The sequence below is a fragment of the Anabrus simplex genome, chromosome 13, assembly GCF_040414725.1.
Source record: "Anabrus simplex isolate iqAnaSimp1 chromosome 13, ASM4041472v1, whole genome shotgun sequence".
Classification (NCBI taxonomy): Eukaryota; Metazoa; Arthropoda; class Insecta; order Orthoptera; family Tettigoniidae; genus Anabrus; species Anabrus simplex.
Window position 1 is genome coordinate 23,815,593 of NC_090277.1, and position 26,983 is coordinate 23,842,575.

At 39.9% G+C, this 26,983-nt stretch overlaps 1 protein-coding gene across 2 annotated transcripts in view; it reads left to right on the forward strand.

Moving 5' to 3' along the window:
• Positions 1–26,983, forward strand: part of LOC136884706 (zinc finger protein 85) — a 417,693-nt gene that overhangs the window by 185,334 nt on the left and 205,376 nt on the right. The window lies entirely within an intron of this gene.

Genomic DNA, 26,983 nt, shown 5'->3' on the forward strand with positions numbered 1-26,983 from the left:
GATAATTGGATTTTCCAATTCATTATATAAAAGGCCTGTGTGATCATGGATTGAAATTTTTATTTTGACATTTTCCTGATTTTAATTTTTTATACAATTTCTCATGCTGTGTTCCATCTGCTTCCACTTAGTTTATATTCTCCTTTATTATTGGTGTCAGTAATTTATTTATGGAATTGTTTACTTACTGATTTTAAAGTTTGTGCAGCCATCTCTACGGTCAGAGCTACGTTAACCTTACTATGAGCCATTCTGTTGAGTTTTTATGAATTATATTCAAGAAAAACAACTAGAACATCCAACAGTCATGGAAGCCACTGAAAAATGAAGGTATGAGGGAGCTATGGAAGCGGGATGATGATTATTTATACTCCTAAACTTGAACAATGTATGCCTTGCTCAGGATGATCACAGCATGTTAGCATTGCTGACGGCACTCCTAGATGTAGCCGTTGGGGGAGTTCATGAAATGAGTGTCCTTGCAATTGTAAATACCCAGTAGTGGTACTTAAAGAATGTCCCAAATATGTCCCCACAACAAAAAAAAGTGGTGTAACCTAGAAGAATATTTAAACACCACCAGGTCGTTCTCATTAATGAGTCCAATCCAGCGGCCTGAGAGTTACTCATCCAGGTAGCAGTGCAACTTCTATTCATCGGTAAGATGGAGCCCTAATTGTCAGAACTTTGAAATTCCCAGAATTATAATAACTACAACTGCGATGCTTCAAGATAAGGCATAACTGTCCCAATACTCTTAAGGCTTCCTACACCTTTGCTTTTGAGATTGCACAGATAAATAAATCTAGAGGAGTACTATTCTTATTCTCTGTTGGGGTGAGGAATTTACAGGGCTCATATGGATAATGAGATGGTTAAATATTCCATTGAAATGAAAAGTCACATTATACTGAATTTGAAAACCAGTTAATGGCAAAATTGTTGACCACCACTTTTTCCACCATGATGTTACAACACTGGTATCACCCAAACTGATTTTGTGACTGTAGGTACTGCAACAGCTGTAGTTCTATGAAATCTACAATAACTGAAGGAATGTTATTACAACCTTATCATTATTACCTTTTTTGAAACAAAGTTCTGCAGGATTTCAGGAATTTAGTTTGGGAGCACATCTGTAGGTTTAGATTGTTAGGGCAGGACATGATGTTAATGTGATAAAACTATTGTTATAAATAAAAGTTCAACTACAGTGGTCTCCCTAAGACATTTTAAATGGTCACACTGCCCTGCCGTGTTAGCAGACCGCCAGTGTAACATAACCTAGATATGCATTAATTCCATATTTTAAAACTGTATGTTTAAGTGATCAGTCATTATTTTCAGCATAATTCCAACAGTTACAACAGAGTTTAATTGTTTAGCAGTTCTGCATGACGTCACAAACCTGTATGCCAGACCACAGCAGTGGAATGGTTATCTCCGGTATTGAATGATTATGAACAAGCAGTAGAACACTAGAAGTTCAAAATACTCTATAGTGTTGTTCATGATATTAACACTAAAATAGTTCAGTTTGGCATTTAATGTTACCTGTCATGTAATATGAATTCCCCTAGGGAATAAATTGAATTTTCTTCATGTCTGTTTTGCTACACAGTATTCCCCGCCTGGCCATTCATTTCTGATACCTTGCTGACAAAATTTGTGGGGAAAGCACTGCGCTAGTTAGAGAAGAAGCAGATAGGACAGGATAAAGTGACATGGATAGCTGCAACATTCTAATCCATTGACTGATAAGCCAAGCATATTAGTAATGACTGTAATCTATTTAAATAAATTTGTAGCAACTGTGTATCTATACATTGATTATTATGGCAACTGTTACACACTCTCTGCAATTTAAAATGTATTCCATTTATTCTTACCGTCTGCCTACTTCGCTGCTCTACTGGTGCAGTTTCTACATGGTCATCATTCTCGCCTGGCTCACCATGATCTATGCTGCTCTGCTCTGCTCCATTCAGCCAGCTGCCACGTCATTATGACGTACACTCTGTTCTCGTAACTTCTGGACCTGTCTCGCCACGAGTATATAAGCCTGCTTCTGCCTTTGCTCATGGATCAGACATTCATGTGTATATTTTTGAGTGGAGAGAGAGAGCTATGGTACGCAAGCGGCTGGTCCATTGCCATATTTTAAGAACAATTTATTTTACGATGCTGCTTTGAAAACTCTACGAACTGCTAGGTGACCAAAAATCATATGTCCTACTGATACTTGTGTTTCCCTCTCCAAATTCAAAGACTAGTTAGAGTATGAGAGCATGCCCTTCAGGTTATAATCACAAGCTGGAAACTTGCAGACTCTTTTTTCATGTTGTGTTCAAAATTCTGGTGATGATACTTTATCTTGAACAAACACCAGAAATGCATATACACCAAGAATTCATTTGTTTAGTGGCGTAAGGTATGCGTTCATTGTTGACTTCATCACTATTAAAGCAGCCTGAAAGAACCCTCCTTCTCTTCCCTTTCCGCTCTGTCTATCTCTACCTGTTTATATTCTTATTTCTACCTTTTGAATACTAAATCAAAATTTGGAGGTTACTTAAATTACTCTTTCCTCACCCGTGGTGGGTTTAGATAATGTTTTATGTGTGGTCTTGATTTGCTTGTGTAATTACTCTGTACTTAGTAGCTTTGGTCATTATCTTGCCAAAGATTGTCTTGCTGTGTTTGTTTATGGAGTTTGTGAAGCTCTTGATGATCATCCATATTAATGTAGTCACCTCCTTTGATCTCATTTGATTCTGTCAAGTTTTTGTCAATTTCTGAACCCTGGGCATTTTATAACCTTTTTGTAACTTGGCATGTTATTGTTCTCGAAAAGTTGATAATATATAATCTTGTTAAATTGACTTTCTCTTTGCAAAGTTTTCCCATTTGTTTTCCTTTTTTCATCTTGTTTTTGTTTCTTTGTATTCGGTACCTACCATTGACAACCCTTTGGTTTGGTCTGGCAACACTTCGGTAACTCTGCTTGCTGATACTGTATGATTTGGGAAAATCGTTTAAACTGATTCCGAAACTATGTTCGATAATATTTTTCAGTGGTCTCACATGTTTCCAACAGTCTCTTGGTTCTGTTCTGTTCTGTTCTGAGAGTGTGATAGCCTGATTACGATGAATAACAGCATGTGTATTTCTTAATATTTTCAACTATTCCATCGTCTTTGTGCTGCTTCTTATTCTTTATAGTATATGATAATCAGCTGTACACATTGCAGCAACTACAAAAAATACCCAACATTTGCTAGCAGTGTATTCCTATCTTCTCTTCGTTATATGCTCTGTTTTATTATTTTGTTGAAAGTTCAAATTCTTCACCCTTACCATCTTACAATAAGTTGCATTTTGCCCAACCCTCCCGTTGGTGACTTCATATCTTTTTCTACTTCCCCTACTCCATCAATGCATTCTCCTTCATCTGACTTATTCAATAATGACACAAAACATTATTCACCCTTTCGTCAACACACAATGTCTTTATGTTCATTACCCCATTTTTCTTCTTCTCTCCCTCAGCTTACCTCCATTGACAGTGCACTTTATATTCAAATAGTTAAACGGTCCTTGCTTCAGGTGCCTCAATTACAGGCTACTGATCCTCACAGCTTGACTATTTGGCCTTTTTCTGCACGGAAATTTCTAAATATCACACTAGCTTCCTTACCACAGCTAATTGGTCGCTTGTCTGCTAAAACTACTGGTTTCTTTTCACAATTTTGGCTTGATAATATGTCTAATTTCTCTTCTTGGTGAAGGAAGGAAAACAGAAAGCAGAGTAGGTGGGGGAGAATGTGTGATAGCAGGTGGTGGAACAGACGAAAGGATGTGTACAGCTCATACATAATTACTTTTTGCTGTATGAAATCCAATGTAAACTTAGTCTTTAGTTTTTTCGTCGCCAATTCCCTACTGAACCTGCACATGGCTATCTTGACTTTAATACCACTTATAGTGATGTGTTAAATATCACCCTTAATACATCTGAATTACTTTCAGTTGTTCGCTTCTATGCTGCCCCTTCTTTTCGTCAGCTCTTCGATGCACATAAGCCCCCACTACCATGCTTCAACTATATAACTTGGCTCAGTCTCATGCCATTAATTCTTTAGGAGATCTCTCCTATTATTCATCTGTTCCACTACCCGCTATCACACCTCCCCCACCTACGACGCTATCTCCGCTTTCTGTTTCCCCTCCTTCACATATACTTCCCTCACCTATCACATGTTTCTGCTGTAAAGGTCAGGGACACATTTCTAAGTATTGCCCGGCTTCTCCTTCGGGAAAACACCTTCCACCTGCGCCGTTAGGCAGTCGTCGTATCATTGGGAATAACCTGCCTTCATTTACCTCCTCCTGTTTTCAAAATGTTCCTCACTCTCTTTCTCCCATAAATAATGCTTTATTTGTTCCTCCAACTTCTCATGTTTTTGTAACTAAATAATTTGCTCTCGTTAGCTCCTTTAGATTCCGGTGCTGCTCTATCGCTTATTAGCTTATCGTTTTTGAATAACTAAAAGCTATCTTTTCTCATTTGCAGTATCTTCCATCTTCCCAGCGATGGGTTTCAGCATCCAATCAACCCCTTTATGTTCTTGGAACTGTCTTTTTAAATATTAAGATGCAATACTTTTCGTGGCCCTTTACCTATCTTGTGGTTGAAGATTTATCATCTCCTCTCATTCTAGGTTTTGATTTTTTCTCACACTGGTCTTGTTCCTGATTCAGTTAATTCCAAGATTTCTTTTTACATTTCATCTAAATCCATCCCATTGATAAATATTTTTGATTATCCTTCCTTCCACCAATCTACCTCTCTTTTATTCTGATCAAGTACAGTCTCTGCTCAATGAATTTTCTGATGTTATTACTCCCAATTTAGGTACTGTCAATAATTTCACTGCTCATATTGATCTGACTGACACGACTCCAGTGTGGTCCTCTCCATATTTCCTAAGTCCTCCAAGAATGAAAAGTCTTAATCAATTAGTAGATAACATGCTTCACGATGGCACTATTCTTCCCTCATCTTCGAATCATGCCTCCCCTGCCTCTGTTGTGAAAAAACCTGATAGATTCTTTAGATTTATTGTTGACTATCGAAAATTAAACTCACGTATACAGTATGACGCCTATCCCATGCCAAAATTACAATCAGCATTTTAACATTTTTCCAATTCCCACTTACTTACCGTTTTTGATCTTTATTCCGCTTATAATCAGATTCCTTTTGATGACATTAGCTCCCGCTACACTGCATTTATAACTCCCAATGGTTTATGTCAGTTTAAATAAGTTCCCTTTGGTCTAAATCTTGGGTCACAGATAATGCAACGTTTTGTTAATTCCTTGTTTTCCGATATTAAGTACAAGTATTTATATATTTTTTGACGGTATCCTTCGTTTTGTTGGTTTGACCGTTAACCCTTCCAAGGTTCTTGTAGCTCAAACCTCAATTAAATTTATTGGCCACATTTCAAGCTCTCAGGGTGTCGCTTTTGATCCTGACCGAGTCTCCGCCATTCACAAAATTCCCCCTCCTCAAAATTTGAAACATTTCCACTCCTTTCTGGGTATGGTTGGCTTTTATGCTAAATATATACCTAATTTCTCGCAAATTTCCGAACCTTTATCTCTCCTTAAAAGTAAAGCCATTCAATTTCACTGGGCTGCTCCTCAACAAACCGCTTTCAATACGTTAAAATGTAAATTCTCTCAAGCTCCTCTTTTGCATATTCCATATTTTACTTTGTCCTTTGAACTTTCAACCGATGCCTCTGACGTTGCTCTTAGCGCTGTATTACAACAAACATTTAATGGTCAAATATTACCCATTGCCTATTTCAGTCGTCTTCTATCTCCTGTCGAACAAAAATATTCTGTACATGAAAGGGAAGCTCTGGCTGGCTCTTCTCTTGGCTATTGAACATTTTGCAGACTACCTGGATCATCGGGAATTTTTATTATATACTGACAATCAAGCCTTGTTGCTTCATAATGCTCCTAAAATTGGTCGTACTGGTCGTTGGCTCCTTCGTTTATCTTGCTTTAAATTTTCTCTTAAGTTTGTGTCTGGTTTCCACAATTCAGTTCCTGACGCCTTTTCTCACCTCTTTGAAAACAATCAATCTCATGATCCTCAAATTGATCATCTTCCTGTTAATTCCATTACTTCCATTTCTTTTTTTTACCAACTTTCCTCTTTCGTTTCAGTCTTGTTTAGACCATCAAAAACAGGATCGGTATGGCCAGCAACTTATTCATGATATTTCTCTTGCTAATTACTCTGGTCCTTTTCGCTTACAGAATCACCTTCTCATCTTTAAACACACTCCACGAGCTACTTCTCGTCTTGTCCTCCCTTCTAATTTGCGATCCATGATATTTCACTATTTTCATGGTTCCCCTGTAGGGGGCCATTTATGTATGGCTAAAACTTATGCTGGTCTTGCTTCTCAGTTCTCTTGGCCACAGATTAGAAAAGATGTGTATTCTTGGGTCCACTTATGCGATTCTTGTCAGAAATATAAGCTCCTTAATCATGATCCCTATGGTACCTATGCTGCCTCTCCTGCGACGTATCTTGCCGAAAAATTCTACATTTTCATTGTTGGTCCCCTAGTTAAATCCTCAAAATCAAATGCTTATATATTTACCTTGCTTATTGTTTTCTTTCAAATTTGTTATTGTTCGCCCGTTACGCAATATTTCCTCCCAAATAATTATTAATTTATTATCCAATCCAACTTTTCCCATTATTGGTCTTCCTAAAGTATTAGTTTCTGATAATGCTACTGTCTTTTCTTCTGAAGACTTTTACAACTCTAGTTTTTCTTACATATAAAACAGTTTTTACTTCTCCATATCATCCACAGGATAATATTGTAGAACGTCACCATCGTAGTCTCAAAACCATTCTGTGTATCTTCCATTCCCATGACCATAAATCGTGGGATTCTGAATTTCCCCATTTTGTTTTAGCATTAAATACCACTATCAACTCTTCTACTTCTTATACCGTGCAAACGTTTTTCTTGGCAGAGAGTTACAAACACGCATCTCTTTATCTTGGAATTCATCTTCATTGTGGGATACCCCTTCCCACCTACCTACGGATGCTCAACTGAATCACGCACTCCAACAACTCCTTCGGGCCAGAGATCTTCATAGGGAAGCCTGTGTTTCCCTAGTCCGTACACCATCTTTTCACCTTACTGATCTCGTATTATTGAAGAATCACCCCACTAGTTCTACTTCTCAAAATCTTTCTGCTAGGCTCCCTCACAGATGGACTGGCCCTTTTGTATTCTTTCCTTTCCATTTCTGACTACCGCCCTCCTGCAATCTCTGGATACTCCGACTGATGTAGGCTAAAGAAATGCTTTGCCCCTTCCCTTTCTGGCGAGGCGGATAAGGTTTGATAAGGTTCTTTCAGGCTGACTTTGTTGTTCCTCTTAATTTCCTCCTTACGTTTGTCCTTATGGCATAGTTTCCTTTTATATTGGTATTTCGTTTTTCTTGTTCTTTGCTCACCCACGTCTCCTCTCTCCACTCACCCCCTGCCCCATGTCTGACCCTCCCATAAACATAATAATTGGGGTTTGCTTTACCCCTTATGTTTTCTTTCTTATGGGAAATTATTATTATATCATATGTACTACATCATGCCTTCATGTAAATTATATCTGTAGTTTTATTTGTCAAGGCCACCTTTATCTTTTTGTATGTATTTATTTATATTTATATATTCTACCGGGAAATGATTGTGGGGCTAGAGCATAGGAAGGATCTCAGGTAGTGTTCGGTTTATTTTGGTGCAGGTACAGAGACGGATAGTATCGCAGGGCGAATAATAGGTGGTAAATCTTTTTTGTAAAATTTATTAACAATATCCACAGAAATATCATACTGCAATTGAGATTGCAAACTCAAATTTCTAGTTAATATTTGCCAAAATATTCAAAATAAAAGATTGATGTTACTATCTTCTGTGACGCCTATTTTCTTGAGGATATCGAAAATAAATAATACTCTTTCGTAGATCATATACAACCTACAGTTCGTCTAATTTAAGTGCAAACACAAAAATATCACTTAGCACCTTGAATATTATCAGTTCATCATTTATGGTGCTGACCTACAGTCTTTCTAATTTTTAGAGCATAAGATGAACACACACTGTCATGAAACATTTGATAAATTAAATAAAATATTTGATCACTTACTGTATGTCTCTACAGTTCGTTTGAATAGAAAATGAAATTAATAAAAGCACTTGTAAATCCTAATGTTCATCTAGGTAACATGAATTCAATTAATTAATGACTTTGAAATGAACCTTATAGCTTAAAAGCAAAATATGAACTTCACTTGAATGATGAAAAGTTACGAGTTGATATTCACACGAAGCACTTGTTAGAGCACTGGAATGAGCTAAGTGCTTTATAAAAAATGTCAGTCAGTTTGATTACTCACTCAGAATACAAGAAGATCTGCTTACAAGTGTTGGAGTTGTGCTGTATGGCGACTTGGTGTCTGGAACATTCCGCAGAGTGCGGCCAAGGCTCGAACTCAGCACCGGCGATGTTCAGTGGAGATACCACGTCAGTCTCCTTCGTCGACGTCCCTCGATGTGTACCATAACTGAAGAAACCACGTAAATCCCTCGTTGGAAGCGACGTTCGATGTAGCAGGATCTCGTAGCTTTTTGCCAAGATTACCGTTGTTCTTGGAGGTAATGTCGGAACGCGGAAAGTTCAATTGGCACTATTGAGCTCACAAATGTCACGGATATTTATACTACGCATCGGCACAGTTCTATTCTTATACTGATTTTACGGTGTTGAATTAGCATTCACAGCCCATGCTACGGTAAGCACAGATTTTATATACACAGTTCATGGGATTGAGATTAACACAGTTCATAATTGTCACTAGTTATGTCTGAGATTCGACCGTAAAGCAATGAACACAGTCCGTAAACACTCGAAAAATGTTATTTATAACAGTCTCTACCACAAATAATATTATTCACACATTAAGGCGATTTCATGGTTGGATTTACACCACACTAGTCTGTACTATTTAATATTGTCATAAAAAGTTCTTAATGTTCACTGGGTTTCTCACAGTGGTGATCGGAAGATCGAGACAGTGCACAAGAAATATAGTCAGTTCTAGCCCTGTTATGGGAGGAATGTCGAGTGAAATAAAATCTCATACGGTTCACTGTTATACTATCGTAAGGGAAATACGTCTTAGATTAATTGAAATGGTCTTAAATTTGGGTTTCAGTTCACCACACGCAATGACTTAAAATATTATCCCAGTTCAGAATTAAGTGAAATTGGTAATGTTCACGATGTCGTATACTGGTCAGTAAAGTATTGGACACTTCAATTCTTACTTCCAATTATAGTTTCACTCGGTTAATGAAATTACAAATATCATATTACGACAATTGTGTTTGAGAAACTATCAGAATATTACCGTCGTCGTGGCGCGGCAGAAACTTTACGTACGACGTTCTTGTACTATTTTAACAGCGTTCGAGTGTGGCCACGACTATGTCCTCGCGAACCGCGACGGAGCATACTGTCCTTACGGCACACTTACTGCACACACACATACTCTGCACACACTGTGCACTGGACTGTACTGGACTGGTTATGGCCTTGGTCCAGTAACCTATTTATACGGGTCTAGAGAGCAGCGCTAGGAATCAGGTGATGAAGGGGCGAGGATTCCTTCCAAAATTTAAATTATCATATTTCGGAAACCACTGGACGATTGACTTCAAATTTGCAGGGGTTAACTTTCAAAACATTAGCTACAATTCAGCGTTGTTCTCGTGTTGATCGGTCCAGGCGTTATAAAGTTCATAAAAAAATCGGGAAAATTCCGAAGGAGAGGTAAGCTACAGGCGGCGATGACGTCACTTGAACTTGCTTGACTTGCGTTCTCCCTCGTGCAGCGCAGTGGGAACGAGAACATTCTCTCACACAGCTGTTCGTGCATCAGAACTGATTTGTATGTTCATAAAATAAAATTTATAACTCGTATTTGCCAGGGCCTATGCCTTCCTGGTACAATATATATTGCAATGTGTTGGCGGGGTAAATAAGTAAATAAATGAGTACAGAACCTGGTAGTGTCCTATTTATTAACTTAGCACTACAATTACAGATTTACAGACACCCAGAAGATAGCCGAGCTTACAACTTACACAAGTGCACTGTTACACACTTACACGTTTCGCGCTCTCTCTTTTAGTTTCTCATGTTCCATCTACAATGACACACTCACAGAGTCATTGATTATTTACACTACACTCACTCAGCCACTCAGTCACACTCGTTAGCACTTTCACGGTCCACGGCCTACACGTCAGTCTCGCAGGTCTGGATAGTATCCGCTGTTCACTCAACCCGTCGATCTCCGTTCGCAGTCTGCACACGTCGGCCAGGCCCAGGCTATCACTGACTGCGCTCTTCCCTAAGTCACGCCAGCGAACTCAATCTCACTCACTCACTCACTCACTCACTCACTCACTCACTCACTCACTCACTCACTCCGTCTAACTCTCACTGACTGACTGCAGGCAAGTAACTGTTCTTATATACCTGCGCCGGCCCTTCTAGAACAGTCCGGATGCTCGGTGAATCCAGGAACCTCGCGAGATGGAAGACTCCAGATTAATTGTCGAGTAATTTCCATACTCCTCTGCTACGGGACCGCGGGCGGAAGCGAGTGGGGCTGGCATAGCACTTAAGTGCTGCTCGTGATTGGCGCAGTTGCCGTAAGGGGGTGGGCCGAATACGGTGACGAGCCGGGCCTATAGCAAGTTGGCATGGCGGACGCAATAACCATTACAATATCCCTCTTTCATGCGATCCGGATCATTTTTCCTTCTGTCCAGTTATTCCTTTTCACATTCCTTTCTCTCCACTGTTCTTTCTTGTCTTTTAGTTTGCTGCTCCTGCTTATTTCTTTCTTTTCGTCTCTGCTGCATCATCCCACGAGTTCCTTGGATGGCACCTCCTCTGGACAATGTGGGACTATCTCTTCGATCGCATCACATCTCTCCCCCATCCTTTGGATTTCTCCAGGTAGTGGGAGTATGTTACGCATTCTCTACAACTTCAAATGTTTTCCATTTATTCTTACTGTCTGCCTACTTCGCCGCTCTACTGGTGCAACTTCTACAGGATTGTAATGCTCGCCCGGCTCACCACGAACTGTGCTGCTCTTCTCTGCTCCCTTCAGCCCGCTGCTACGTCATTATGACGTACACTCTGTTCTCGTAACTTCTGGACCTGTCTCGCCATAAGTATATAAGCCTGCTCCTGCGTCTGATCGCGGGTCAGAAATTCATGTGTGTATTTTAGAGTGGAGAGAGAGATACGCTTTGCAAGCAGCTTGTCCATTGCGATGTTTTAAAAACAATTCATTTTACGACGCTGCTTTTAAAACTCTACGAATTGTTGTGTTTCCCTTCCCAAATTCAAAGACTTGTTAGTTTATGAGAGCATGCCCTTCAAGCTGTGATCGTAAGCTGCTGTAAACTTATAGACTCCTTTTTTAATTTGTATTCAAAATTCTGGTGATGAAACTTTATCTTGGACAAACGTCAGAAGTGCTTATATATCAAGAATGAATTTGTTTATTGGCGTAATGTATGCATACGTTTTTGACTTTGTCAGTATTAAGGCAGCCTGAAAGAACGCTCCTATCTCTCCCTTTCCACTCTGTCTAACTCTACCTGTTTATATTCTTATTTCTACCTTTCGAATACTAAATCAACTATTTGTAGGTTACTTAAATTACTCTTTCCTCACCCGTGGTGGGTTTAGATAATGTTTTATGTGTGGCCTTGATTCGCTTGTGTAATTACTCTGTACTTATTAGCTTTTGTCATTATCCTGCCAAGATTGTCTTGGTGTGTTTGTTTATGGAGTTTGTGAAGCTCTTGATGATCATCCATGTTAATCTAGTCACCTCCTTTGATCTCATTTGATTCTGTCAAGTTTTTGTAAATTTCTGAACCCTGGACTTTTTATAATCTTTTTGTAACTTGGCATGTTATTGTTCTCGAAAAGTTGATAATATATAATTTTGTTAAATTGACTTTCTCTTTGCAAAGCTTTCCCCTATGTTTTCCTTTTTCATCTTATTTTCGTTTCTTTGTATTCGATATCTACCACGGACAACCCTCTGGTTCAGTCTGGCAGCACTTCGGTAACTCTGCTTGCTGATATTGTATGATTCAGGAAAATCGCTTAAACTGATTCCGAAACTCTATGTTCGATAATGCCTTTCAGTGGTCTCACATATTTCCACCAGTCTTACGGTACCGTCCTGTTCTGAGAGTGTGATAGTCTGATTAAGGTGAATAACAGCATGTGTATTTCTTTATATTTGCAACTATTCAATCGTCATTGTGCTGCTTCTTATTCTTTAAAGTATATGATAATCAGCTGTAACATCGTAGCAACTACAAAATATAGCCAACACAACATTTTCTTATAATTATCCATTTCAGGTGTGACCTACATAACTCCTAGCTTTGGTGTTTTGCCTGTCTTTTCTTGTTTTTGACTTCTTTTAGCTGAAAAACTACAAACTACAGGATAAATTTGAATCCATCTTTAGAATCCTCTTATGCATGGATAGATTTAGGTTCAATATCATTTCGACATCGATGAATGGACTGGTTGTATAGGAAGATTAAAACAGTGATTCTACTCTGCCACAAATTATACACGGCCAACCTTTGAAATCTATCAACCTTTCTGGGAATCTATTTCTAAAACTTTCTTCCCGTGTACACTATTTTAATAGGAGGATTAATAAGGGAGATATCTTTAACAGGATGTCTTTATTCCTAGAGCACTTAGCCTGTGAGAAACATTCTTTCTGTCTGAAAGGAATTTCCCATTTTTGTAAATCACTTATATTGTATCAATTTTTATATTCACATGAAACAGTAGACATGCTGTCATAATATAAAGGAATACACACTCATGGTATGTAAACTCATTGATAGTAATTCCAAGGAGAAAACAAAACAGAATATTTGCTACATATTGTTCTTCATATCCTTCCCTATTTGGAAGGAGTGGCACAGATCAAAATTAAGCACTGTGGGCATTAAACTATCTACCTGGTCATTTCAGTCACTCACCTAAAGTAATCTCCAAAAATAAGAAGTTAAGCATTGACGGAATTCATAAACTTAATTTATTAGGCACTTTCACTTGTCGACCGCTCGTGGTTACTACTACTACTCAAAATCAGACTGTTCCTGAGGGTGAAATGTACTGGGGCAGTCGTCAGCATCCTCCTTCGCATTTTCAGAATTCACTGATGTGGACTAATCACATCACCTGACAAAGTTTTCAACCTCACAACTCCTCCATCCTTTTCCCACAATACACTTTCAGCACCCGTGCTAAAGGCCAGTTGATCCAGTTATTCCCATCAGGTCTAACTGGCACCACATCCCCTTCTGCAGTGTTTGTAGACATCTTATTCTGCCTCTGAATCAACTGACTTAGGTACCCTTCTCGAAATCTTGCTGCAACTGTAGTAGAAATCAAAATCTCCTGGATAAGTTCACAGAATCCAGTTGATCTAGAGTTAGAATAACCATGCAGACATCCTCTTTGCAAAATACATGAAGGCAAAAGGTAGTTGAAATCTTCAGGCTTCTCAGGGAATTAACCACGGCTTCACACTCACACAGTAGGATCATCATCTCATCGTGACACAGTTAAGCTCTCCCAAGGTCATACCTCAAAATTTTCTTTACTACCAAAAATCACACGTTGCCACCAACCAACCCACCTACCTGCTGTGGGAGTGTTAATCCTCCACTTTATTGGCTGCATTGAGGACTCTCTTTCTTTGTGGTTTTTGTCAACAGTTCGAAACTAATTATCTGTACCAGTGATATTTGTTCCACTGTCATTAAATTTTGGACTTCCCCATCGAGTGATTAACCATCGAAAACTCAGAAAAAATCTCTTCATTATGAAACTGCTAACCAGTTCCAAGTGCATTGCCATATATACAGCAAATATAAAAACACAATCCATCCCCTCTTCCTCCTTTCAGCATGAAAGCTCCATAAATGTCTACACCTGTCACCTAAATACCGCAATATCTTGTATTCTGTTTTCTGACAGAGTTCCATGATTAGCATCCGCCTTCTTAGCTTCATGCCATTTACATCTCATACAGCTTCATAGCATGGCCTGGCTGCTCCTTCATCTTTGTGTAACCAAAAATCTTTCTTGGAATTGCAAAAGTTACATGTGAGTGCTAAGGTGCATCATTCTTTTTTTGCTAGGGGCTTTACGTCGCACCGACACAGATAGATCTTATGGCGGCGATGGGAAAGGAAAGGCCTAGGAGTTGGAAGGAAGCGGCCGTGGCCTTAAGGTACAGCCCCATGGGAAACCACGGAAAACCACCTTCAGTGCATCATTCTAACATGTTTCTCATGAATTAGAAGTTGCACCAGACTATGTTTACTCAGTAGTACCGTTGGGCATCTGAAGTCCTCACTATCTTTTCCTTCAATGATCTTTGTTTTTACTCACGAATTTCCTTAACAGCATTTGAACGTGAAAGTGCCTTCTCCCCCAGAAACACCTACTTGAACAAACCAAATGGGTATCCTTTCTGAGTCTTTATTTCATCCATGGTTCTCTCTCCTACCAGTGCCCCTTTCGCATACCTTCTTTTGTTAATAGTATACCGCAACTTCCAAGTGACCGTTCTTGCAATCTTGATATAGAAGAAGAATATTACAGATACCAAGGGGGCTCCCCAGAGGGGTCAGCGTAAGTCACATTTACCTTATCTCTTTCACGATTGACTTCCTCTTCTTGCATGGCACCTTCAAAACAAGGCCACTTTTCTTTACCCATCTTTACCAATACTGGACCTTCCCACCTCTTGGATTCTTCTATATCTCATGCATGTTAGAACCTCGTGAAGGCAAATCAGCTGGATTAATTCTTCCTCATAAATGCCACCACTCTGCTTTGTGGGAGAAGGTCAATATTTCCTTCACACTGTTTCGTACAAAGACCTCAGCCGTCTTGACTGACACTTGTAGGAACACCTTTCTTATATCAGAGTCTCACCTACTGACATCTCTCTAAACATGTGACGGAATAATGATCATTAATTTCGGACCCTTGTTCATACAGTCATTCGGTGACAACTCCCTCTTCCTTTTACTGGATGTGGTGAATATGGGTCTAATTTGCATTGTTGCACTTTCTTAAATACACGCCGATGAGGTAGGCCTCTAGCCCCTTCATAATGTCTCTCTTCAGCAATACTATCTTTAGCCAATTCTTGCAGTACATCATCATGCTCTTCATATATTACTAGTAATCAACTCATGTGTCAAGAGGACAGTAATGTTGGTGAAATTACTCGTAAGGAAGTGGAAAGGATGGTAAATAAAGTGCATTGGCGTAAAGCAGTAGGGATAGATGAAATTAGACCTGAAATGTTGAAGTATAGTGGGAAGGAATGATATCATTCATTGCAGTTATTTTTGTAGAGTTACGGAGTGAGGAACTATCAGTTAGCCTAAATTACAAAGTATTAAGGTATGCATTTTTCAATATCAGTACAGATTTTGGGCTTGTTGGAATATCTGTTTGCTGCCTCAATCCCTTACCCTCAGGATGGCATGAATTTACTGGCTGTATAATTTAAAGTGGATTTTTGTAACAACTGCCATCCATGACTTTTAGTATGTGTGGTATTTAAAGTGTACAATTTAACAATGCACCGTAAACTGCTGGACAGAAATTGGCTGTAATTTGTTAGTTTTGGTGCATCTAATATCTTCACTGGACAATGTGGGGTGATTTCTATGGCTTTTATTCCTTGACTCCGCTGTACGATAGTCAATTTTCGATGTGCGTTGTCTTGGGTACCTACTCTGTGAACTGCGAGTCGGCAGCTGGTCATCTCCGAGATGGCTGTATTTGGAGCGACGCTCTGTTTAGCCATTAGGCTAAATGAAATGATTATTTATCACCCTAGTTAAGGGACTGAAGTGGCTGTGGAGCCTCTTACTTATTAGAACCTACGGTGATAAGTTATTTGGTTGTTTTAATTTATCTTGAATGGCTGATTAATACAGTGTAATTTAAACTCTATCTGTAAACTAACAGTCTGTTGTAATACTATTTTATAAAAGGTGCCTGAAAGGATTATTTATGGACCTCTTCGTCGGTAATTTTTGTAAAATTCATACTTTGGTGAAGGTTCTTTGCCTACCATGACTGTGTTGGCGCAAAGAGTTCCCACAAATTTAAACATGTCCGTCTGAATTATTGGCTATACAGTGCAAAGGCAATGCGTTGTTGTTCCTGTGGTATGGAGTGTAAATGTCTCAAATTTTGAATTCATCGGTTGAAATAATATTTGAAGTAGTTTAAAAGTGCCCTCCTCTAAATTCCAAGGGGGTATTCGGTATGTACTTTGATGGCTTTAAAACTAAATCAAACCTGTGGTCTCCGTAATTAAGTGTTATTTTCTAGTATAATATTTAAAGACTGTTCTGAGCACAGCTAAGTCATAATAGAATATTATTATCATTGTAAAATTTAAATTTGTGGTTTGCAGATGTGTTCTACCTTAATTTTCTTGGTTTATTGTTATTATTATTATTTGATAGGTTTCCTTGGTAGCTAACTCATTTATTTTCCATAGAATATTGAAGGTGCTATTATCCTTTTGGAGCTTCACTTTCTTTATGCTATGGTTCTATTCTGTATCTCGTAACTATTATTCTTGCTATTGTTGTTGCATCATCTTACAATGGTTGTGTCACTGTTGTGTCAAGATGTTGGGTATTGATAAGATATGCTTAGATATGCATTACGTCACCTTTATGAGATCATTGTCTTTCGGGAGACATTGTGGATCAAACACTTGTGTGGTGTAGAGGTCAAGTCTTCGATCGATGATGACCGTGGTTTATTGTACCTCCTATTAAGTAACATTGTTGAGGTGATTTAAGGAATGTGATATCTACGATATTTCTTTGGTTTAATTTGTGATGTGATTTGGTGAAATTATTATTATTTGTGGTGTGAATATATCGTGTTTAGACAAGTCAGAAACTTGTGAATTTTCTTCTTTCCGACTTCGCATTCTGCCATTCATGGCATTTTGAATTTCATGGTTGAGATGTTTTACCTTCCCTTCTAGTTTATTTTCTTTATTTTATTTCTTGTGTGACCTTTAAATGGAGTTATTATTATGCACTTTAATATTCTAGTAGAATATTTAGTCCACAAAAATGGGTACCCCATTATTTTTAAAAATTTGGTACTGAAAGCTTTCAAACTGGTATAGTCATGTGACCATCGATTTAAAAGTTTAAAAAAAAGAACTGCAGTTTGCGTGCCAAATATTTTAAATAATATTAAAAGTTTTGGAATTAAAAATGGGTTCTGTGAATGTATTGATTTCTTATCCTTAATTTAATTTATTTACTTTAATTTCGTTGGTTTTTTAAATTTAATTTACACTGACTGACAGAGCAAATGCAACACCAAGAAGGAGTGGTCAGAACTTTATGCCAATTGCAGGGTAGACTGACGTCACTGACGTATGCTCATGATGTGAAATGCGCCGCTGTGCTGTGCACGTAGCGAACGATAAATGGGACACGGCGTTGGCGAATGGCCCACTTCGTACCGTGATTTCTCAGCCGACAGTCATTGTAGAACGTGTTGTCGTGTGCCGCAGGAAACGTGTATAGCTAAGAATGCCAGGCCGCCGTCAACGGAGGCATTTCCAGCAGACAGACGACTTTACGAGGGGTATGGTGATCGGGCTGAGAAGGGCAGGTTGGTCGCTTCGTCAAATCGCAGCCGATACCCATAGGGATGTGTCCACGGTGCAGCGCCTGTGGCGAAGATGGTTGGCGCAGTGACATGTGGCACGTGCGAGGGGTCCAGGCGCAGCCCGAGTGACGTCAGCACGCGAGGATCGGCGCATCCGCCGCCAAGCGGTGGCAGCCCCGCACGCCACGTCAACCGCCATTCTTCAGCATGTGCAAGACACCCTGGCTGTTCCAATATCGACCAGAACAATTTCCCGTTGATTGGTTGAAGGAGGCCTGCACTCCCGGCGGCCGCTCAGAAGACTACCATTGACTCCACAGCATAGACGTGCACGCCTGGCATGGTGCCGGACTAGAGCGACTTGGATGAGGGAATGGCGGAATGTCGTGTTCTCCGATGAGTCACGCTTCTGTTCTGTCAGTGATAGTCACCGCAGACGAGTGTGGCGTCGGCGTGGAGAAAGGTCAAATCCGGCAGTAACTGTGGAGCGCCCTATCGCTAGACAACGCGGCATCATGGTTTGGGGCGCTATTGCGTATGATTCCACGTCACCTCTAGTGCGTATTCAAGGCACGTTAAATGCCCACCGCTACGTGCATCATGTGCTGCGGCCGGTGGCACTCCCGTACCTTCAGGGGCTGCCCAATGCTCTGTTTCAGCAGGATAATGCCCGCCCACACACTGCTCGCATCTCCCAACAGGCTCTACGAGGTGTACAGATGCTTCCGTGGCCAGCGTACTCTCCGGATCTCTCACCAATCGAACACGTGTGGGATCTCATTGGACGCCGTTTGCAAACTCTGCCCCAGCCTCGTACGGACGACCAACTGTGGCAAATGGTTGACAGAGAATGTTGAACCATCCCTCAGGACACCATCCGCACTCTTATTGACTCTGTACCTCGACGTGTTTCTGCGTGCATCGCCGCTCGCGGTGGTCCTACATCCTACTGAGTCGATGCCGTGCGCATTGTGTAACCTGCATATCGGTTTGAAATAAACATCAATTATTCATCCGTGCCGTCTCTGTTTTTCCCCAACTTTCATCCCTTTCGAACCACTCCTCCTTGGTGTTGCATTGTCGCTGTCAGTCAGTGTATTATTTATGGGTGCTACTCTCCTCTTTTTTAAAATTCTTATTAATTAAATTTTAATGTGGTTAAAACGATTTAGTATTTTATGGTACTTCACATGAATTGCTCTATCCTATTCCCCTGGATTTACCCTCTGATGAATTTCTGTTAACGGTTCTGTCCAGATTACATCGCTTTCCATTCTAGTGTCTTGTGTTTTGATCGAGGCCTACCCTAAGTAGTTGGCGTGATTTCACGCTGGAATTGCCCTCTAGTCTCTCTTGTGGTAGTATTAGCAATTGAAACCGAGTGTTTACGTGCTGTGCAGTCAGTTGTTTTGTTGTCCTTGCATTCGATTGTTGGTACGGCACAAGTTTATTAAATACAATGCAAGAGTTATGAACATTGTAAACTGAATTGTAGTTTCACTATCGCTAAGCACTACATGACTCAGATCTCTGCAAAATTTAAGGGTATTAGCCACAGAATTACTGAAGGATTTTGCACCTAAGGAAACATTTATCTTCTGTCCCACCCACTCTAAATTTTTTCTCCTTAATCTATAACCAGTGTGCAGGCTCTTCATTTCCTGTAATAGTACCAGGTTTTTCCTGTTCTGGCCATGGCTAAATGTCATGCTCGCCTTTGGTCACAGGGGTCCCGGGTTCGATTTCCGGCAGGGTAGTAAAGTTTAATCACAAATTGGTTAATTTCGTCGACACGGGGACTGAGTGTATGCGTCGTCTTCAACATCATTTCATACTCGTCACGACGCGCAGGTCGCCTACGGGTGTCAAATCAAAAGCCCTGCATCTGGCGAGCCGAACCTGTCCTCGGAGACATCCGGCACTAAAAGTCATGTGCCATTTCATTTTTTTCAGGTATTTCATCTCAGTAATATTTTCTTGGTCTGGAGCACTACCATCTGCCAGAACATGATTTTCTGCTAGCGAATTCATTGCAAGTTTTATTTTTTGAGAAACACCAAGGGAAGCAAATGCCTTCTGCTCAGAGTCTGCTGGATGAGGAAAACAGCGCTGGGAGTGCAGTCCGGCAAATTTCATTCCTAAGTCTATTAGTCCAAATCCCAAAACCACTGGTGACAATATGATTTTTTTACTTGTTTCTTGCGGTTTTCTTAAATACTCTTTCACCAAAATTTACACTTCTTGGGGTCCTCTACCCACTGGTATTTTTGAGCTCCTGTTCAGTGCTGCCACCATAAAGTCTAATGCTTCCTTGGTCACTTCATACTTGCCAGTGTCTAAATATCCCTGACCTAAGTCAACATACACACCAAACTCTTTATTTTCCCACACCAAGACCTTCTTAACAGCCCTTTCATCAAACATCTAAGTGGGTAGGGTCTGACACATTCCACTCTGAGTCCAGTGTCATAGCTAAGACGAAACGCTGGTTAATAGGTCAAACGCCTGAAAAGCCTTACTTCTAATCCGTTTTTGACAAACTCTGTTGGTGAAAAATATCTAATTCCCTCCATGGGAACTTAGAATTTTTCATTCGGAATTGCTAGGCGGGCAATAATTCCATTGTAGAGATTTATCTCCCGTATGCAGTTATCAGACTGTGCCGCTTATAATGGGCTTCTGATAAGTTCACCTGCATACACCCCAGCGTCAGTGGGTAGGGTCTGACACATCCCACTCTGATTAGTCTAGCGTCAGACCTAAGACGAATCGCCGGTTAATAGAGCAAACGCCTGAAAAACCTTACTTCTAATCTGTTTTTAAACATCTAAGTTCTGAGGATTGGTTCTGAAATAGCCCTAACTGTTTTCTTTCAATTAAAACTCTCGTCTTTAAAACCTGGACTGCCATCAATAGATATTGCCCAGTGACAAAGATTTTGAAGATGTGGTGTTTTAAAAAACTTCCTGATGTAACGGTAGGGATACTGGGAATATTGATGCACATTTGGATTGGCCTGAAGCGTAACAAGGTCTTGGATCACCTCTTGGAAATAGCTACCCAAAACATTGAGACATGAATCATTAAGTTTCTTGTGACCATCTTCAGTGATTTATTGCTGTTGGAAGACCATCCTCCTTTTCCTCTTTGTTTGCTCTGCCATGACTTCAACTGTTTTATTTTCCTGGTAGCCTGCACAAATTGTTGCTTTATTTTCTTAGATAAAATCTGTGGTTTAGGTCATTGGTTTGGTAATTTAAATGATAAATATAAATTAATTTAAAACAATGTCATCTGGGTCACTAAATTTTATATTGCACAATAAATAAGAACAGCAAGTAATTATAAATAAATAATTTGAAACTATTTAATAATTCCCACTTTATACACTTGGATTTCAACAGGATGTCCCTCATCAGTTGCTTCTTCATTATGTTTTATTAGCTGTGGGCACTTTGTTTTCTTTGTTTGCGGATGTGAGGGAATATAAAGTATTGTTAGAACCACATTTGGCAGTAATCGCTGCTGGTCATTTGATACATGAACATATCTTCAAATTGTGTAGAGCATAAGTGACTGTATTGGGTGGGATACAATTTGTCCCTTTTCATCCTCACAACCCAATGTTGAGTTAATTGCTTGGTCTTTAAAAAGGAAATTGGGAACATAATTAAATAATAACTGTGTCACACAATACTTTCCCTGTGCAAACTTTAAAATGGGTAAAATTACAAAAGGGATTATAGAAGCAATGACAGATATTGTAGGATTACTGAAGAGGACTCTGCCATCTAAGTAGACCTATACATATTCCTTGACGTCTCAACTCTACTATAGCTAATGCTTCATTGTTTTTCAGTCTCACAGATATGAAATAAAAGTTACATTGAAGTCTTAAAATTAAAACGTTTGTGATTTACGGTATTTAATAATAAACCTGCAGAACGCCGGGTAGGCTTTAGATTTAATATATGGCGACCGCGACAGGATTTAATTGTGGGTTGTAACATACCGTACGTAAATTGTGAACATATCCATCCCCAGTTGTTTTGTAACGGTACAGACAGATGGATACGTTGAAGAAGAAACGAGCAGTAGTACGGGCGGCATTTAATCGTGTATATAATATCTTGGAAGAAAGACGAAATTCCATAGTAAATCACGAAGCTCAAGACGATGTGGAGATTATGGCTGATCTGGAATTGCTACGTGAGAAATTCGAGGAGTAGGCGCGCTTGGATGCAGAAATATTGGAATTGCTGCTACAAAATCCAGCTACCAAAACACGAGAATTGGATACTGAGGTGCAGGCCGCGGATGAATACTCAGGCAAGTACAAGAGAATAAGCCTTTACTTGCAAAAGTCTGTAAATGCAATTGATGATTCTATCTGTGACCAAAACGTAACCAAGAGAAAAATTAAATTGCCTGCTCTTGAGTTAAAGAAATTTGGTGGTGATGTTAAGGACTGGCTAACCTTTTGGGGACAATTTAAGAAAATAAATGATGATCCTGACATAGATGATGCCGATAAATTTCAGTATTTGTTACAAGCCATGGAGCCAAACACTAGAGCTAGGGAAGTGGTGGAAAGTTTTCCCCGTATAGACTCTAACTATAGCAAAGCTATTGAATGCTTGAAATCTAGGTTTGGTCGGGATGATGTTTTAGTAGAGTTCTATGTCAGGAAACTACTTAAATTGATTTTAACTATGAATTCTAAACACAAGCAGGTCAGTCTTTCCTCTCTCTATGACAAAATTGAGACTCAATTAAGCACCCTAGGAATAACCAAAGAGAAATACGCTGCAATGCTCTTTCCACTAGTTGAATCGTGTCTCACTGAAGAAGTCTTACGAGCTTGGCAAAGGAGTGTAACACCAACTCGGCTCAACCTGATGGTAAAACCAGACTTGATAGGCTAATAGATTTTCTGAAATGCGAAGTCGAAAATGAGGAACGAATCACTATGGCAGTCCAAGGGTTTAGGATAGGAAGTAGTTCCAAAGGCAGTACCAAAGCATTAGGAGCAGAGCCAAGCAGTCATAATAACGCTATTCCTACAGCAGCTGGTCTCGTTAATTTTAAGCCTAACAAAAATCATGTGTATTTTGTGAAAGGAATCACTTAAGCTATGCTTGTTTTAAAGCACAGAAAATTGAGTTTGATGAAAAGGGGGACATTTTAAAGGGAAAGAACTGTTGTTTTGCTTGTCTTAAGAATGGTCATGTCAGTAAGAAGTGTAAAACTATTCTGAAATGCATAATTTGCGAAGGAAAGCATTTCCTAGTTATGTGTCCCAGAAGTTGTAAGCAACCAACTCCTAAAGAAGATGTAACAGTTGAGAATTCTCTATCGAACGTGAACTGTAGTCAGGTTTTCCTACAAACTCTCTTAGTGACCATAATACGAGAAAAGGTAAAACAAGTACGTGTTCTCATGGATCCTGGATCACAACGTTCTTACATCAGGAAAGACATTGCCCAGTGTATGGGATATGAACCCATCGGAGATGAGACACTGATTCATGGTTTGTTCGGGGGTAAGGTAACTAATCCAGAAACACACCTCGCTTACAAAGTGAGGTTAAGAAGTCTAGATAGGACATATGCTTGTAATTTTGAAGCACTAGACGAAAAAAACATTTGTTCACAAATCCCTGTCATTCTGCCTGGCCCATGGTTAACTGAGGCCATTGAGAAAGATATCAGACTCTACGATAAAGATAAACCAGTTGAAGTTTTAGTTGGAGCGGATATATATGGGAAACTTCTCACTGGAAGAAGAGAGATTCTACGGTGTGGACTTGTCGCACTTGAGACTTATCTAGGATGGATTATAACAGGGAAGATAAAGGGACACAAATCTTCCAACTCTATGACAGCACTGTCTGTGTTCGTTCACACTGATTCTGTGAGCAAACTTTTGGAGCTAGATACTCTTGGTATTCAAGATCCAGGTGAAAGAAAGAAATGAAAGAGAACAGGCGACTCTAGATTATTTTCTCGATACTGTTAAGGTAAATGAAGAGGGCCGCTATGAAGTGAGATTACCATGGATTGAAGGACATCCACCAGTTCCTAGAAACTTCAATTTGGGGAAAAGGAGAATGGAACATACCCTCAAAAACTAGTAGAAAATGGTTCTAAAGCAATGTATGATGAAATTCTAAATGAATGGGTACAAGAAGGAATCATCGAAGAAGTACCTGTCTCCCAGTGGAATGAAGTGCACTATTTGCCACATCGACCTGTATTTAAGGAGAACAGTACAACAAGAGTCAGACCTGTTTTCGGTGCGTCTTCTAGAGAGTGTGGCTATCCTTCGCTGAATCAGTGCTTGGAGAAAGGGATTAATCTAATTGGAATTATACCTACATTACTTCTCCGTTTTAGGTTTTACCAAATTGGGGTGATAGCAGATATAAGAAAATAATTCACGAAAATTGGTCTATGTGAAGATGATCGGGACTTCCTTAGATTTCTTTGGGTTGACATGGAGGGAGAAATGAAAATATTCCGTCATACCCGTGTTGTGTTTGGGGTGAAAAGCAGCCCGTTCTTATTGAGTGCTGTGATTGATTTTCATTTGAAACGTATTGAAAGTATGGAAGATGGAAGGTATTCTCCAGCTACCATCAAGAAGCTTAGAAAAAGTTTTTACGTTGATAATTGCGTAACCAGTTTACAATCAGCTGATGATCTACTCTGTTTTCAGGACGAAGCAACGAGAATATTTGCACAGGCCAAATTTGACTTGAGAGGTTGGGAGTATTCAGATTTTAACCTAAAAGATAAGACTGCTACTCCTGTTCTAGGCCTTATTTGGGACAGAAGATCTGATACTCCAGCCGTGAGTGGCCACAAACCTATAGACATAAAGTTGATCACTCGAAGAGCTATACTGTCAATAGCGCAGAGATATTTGACCTTATTGGCTTCACGTGTCCTGTGTCACTTTGTCCAAAGCTTTTGTTGCAGCGATGCTGGTCCATGAAAGGGGGATGGGACGAAGAGGTTCCAGATGATATGAAAAACGCGTTTTTGGCTTGGTTTCAAGAGCTTCCTTTACTTGAAGAAGTGAAGATACCTCTCTGGCTCATGGGAATGAATGATATGATAATAAGTTGCTCGGTGCGTACCTTTTGTGATGCCAGTAAGATTGCATATGCCGCAGCAGTGTTTTTGCGTTTAGAATATAATTCCTGTGTACATGTACAGCTGATACAAGCAAAATCTAGAGTGCCACCACTCAAAGGAATGACAATTCCGAGGCTGGAGTTATTAGCTGCAAACATCGGAGCGCGGTTAACTGCATCTTTGAAGAAGAAATTTGAACAAATAGACACAGAATTTTTCTTCTGGAGTGACTCTACTACTGTCATCACGTGGATACAGGGAGATCACTGGGGAGTCTTTGTGTGGAACCGGGTTCAGGAGATCAGAAGTCTGACGGTGAAGGAAGCTTGGAGACACATACCAGGCAATATGAATCCTGCTGATCTTCCTAGTCGTGGGTGCTCTGCTGTACAGTTGCTTGAGTCCAGATGGTGGGAGGACCCACCATGGCTGAAACTGCCACTTGGAGAATGGCCTTCAGAAGCACCAGAACCGGATGAAGAAATTATAGGACAGGAGAGAAGGAAGGTTGTCACTTCGATACTTCTATGGCACGACGGTGATTCTGACCGGCTCTACAACTTCTCCAATGATTATGATAAAATTGTAAGGGTCATTGCTTGGATATTACGGTTCATTAATTCTTGTAGAAGGAAAGATGTGGTGAAACAAGGTGAACTTCAACTGAAGGAATTCAATATAGCAGAGAAATACCTTGTACGTTTGGTGCAACAAGAGACTTTCAGTGGAGTAAAAGATGATAAATTATCTACGTTGTGTCCCTTTATGGATGTCGACGGTATAATTCGAATAAAAACGAAGATAGTCGAAAGAAGAGATTTAGAGGACTTCAGGATGCCTGCAGTGCTGCCTTCTAAACATCCTGTGGTTGACAAGATTGTGTTCTGGACACATATCAAGTCTTGCCATGTAGGAGTACAAGGTCTCCTAAGCCACTTAAGTGAAAAATTTTGGATCCTCAAAGGAAGAAAAACTATTCGAGCCATTCTAGCTGGTTGTGTTGTCTGTCGGAGACATGAGGCGAGAAGTGTTTCCGTTAGTACACCTGCTTTACCTGAGCCACGAGTGCGGGATGCAGTTGCTTTCGAGACTACTGGTATTGACTTAGCTGGTCCATTGTTTTTGAGAAATAATCGCAAAGTATGGATATGTCTATACACTTGTGCGGTGTACCGTGCAGTCCACCTTGAGCTGACCTCGTCACTCTCCGTTGATTCATTCCTACGAACTTTCAGAAGATTTGTAGCTCGCCGACGTAGACCTTCTATTGTATATACGGATAATGGTAGAAATTTTGTTGGGACACACAATGCTTTCAGTCAATTGGACTGGAACAAGATTTACAAATACAGCAATGCTCATCAGATTGACTGGCTATTCAATCCTCCCACAGCAGCATGGTGGGGAGGATGGTGGGAGCGACTAATAAGGATGCTGAAACAGCTGCTAAGGAAAACTCTTGGCAAAGCTTCGCTATCCTATGAAGAGTTGGAAACAGTCTTATGTGATTGCGAAGCCGTAATGAACTCTCGACCGCTCACATATGTATCAGAAGACATTGCTGATCTAGCCCCTACCTCGCCTAATATGTTTTTGTTAGATATGAAAGAAATGGGCGTGCCAGACTGTGATGTCATGGATTATGATCATCTTAACCGACGGAACAGAAATCGTCAAAGGATAAGAGGTAGCTTTCTTCAGCGATTTAGGAGAGAATATTTAGGTCAATTAGCATTAACTGCCCAAAAGAAGAGTCATCAATTGCTTCTAGGAGAAGTTGTTCTTGTTGGAGCAGACAACCTCAAAAGAATCGATTGACCTTTAGCTGTAGTGGAACAGCTTATTCCTGGACGTGATGGAGAAATTCGTCTGGTGAAGCTGAAGACTGCAGCAGGGTACCCTTTTCCGACCAGTCCAGAGGGTATA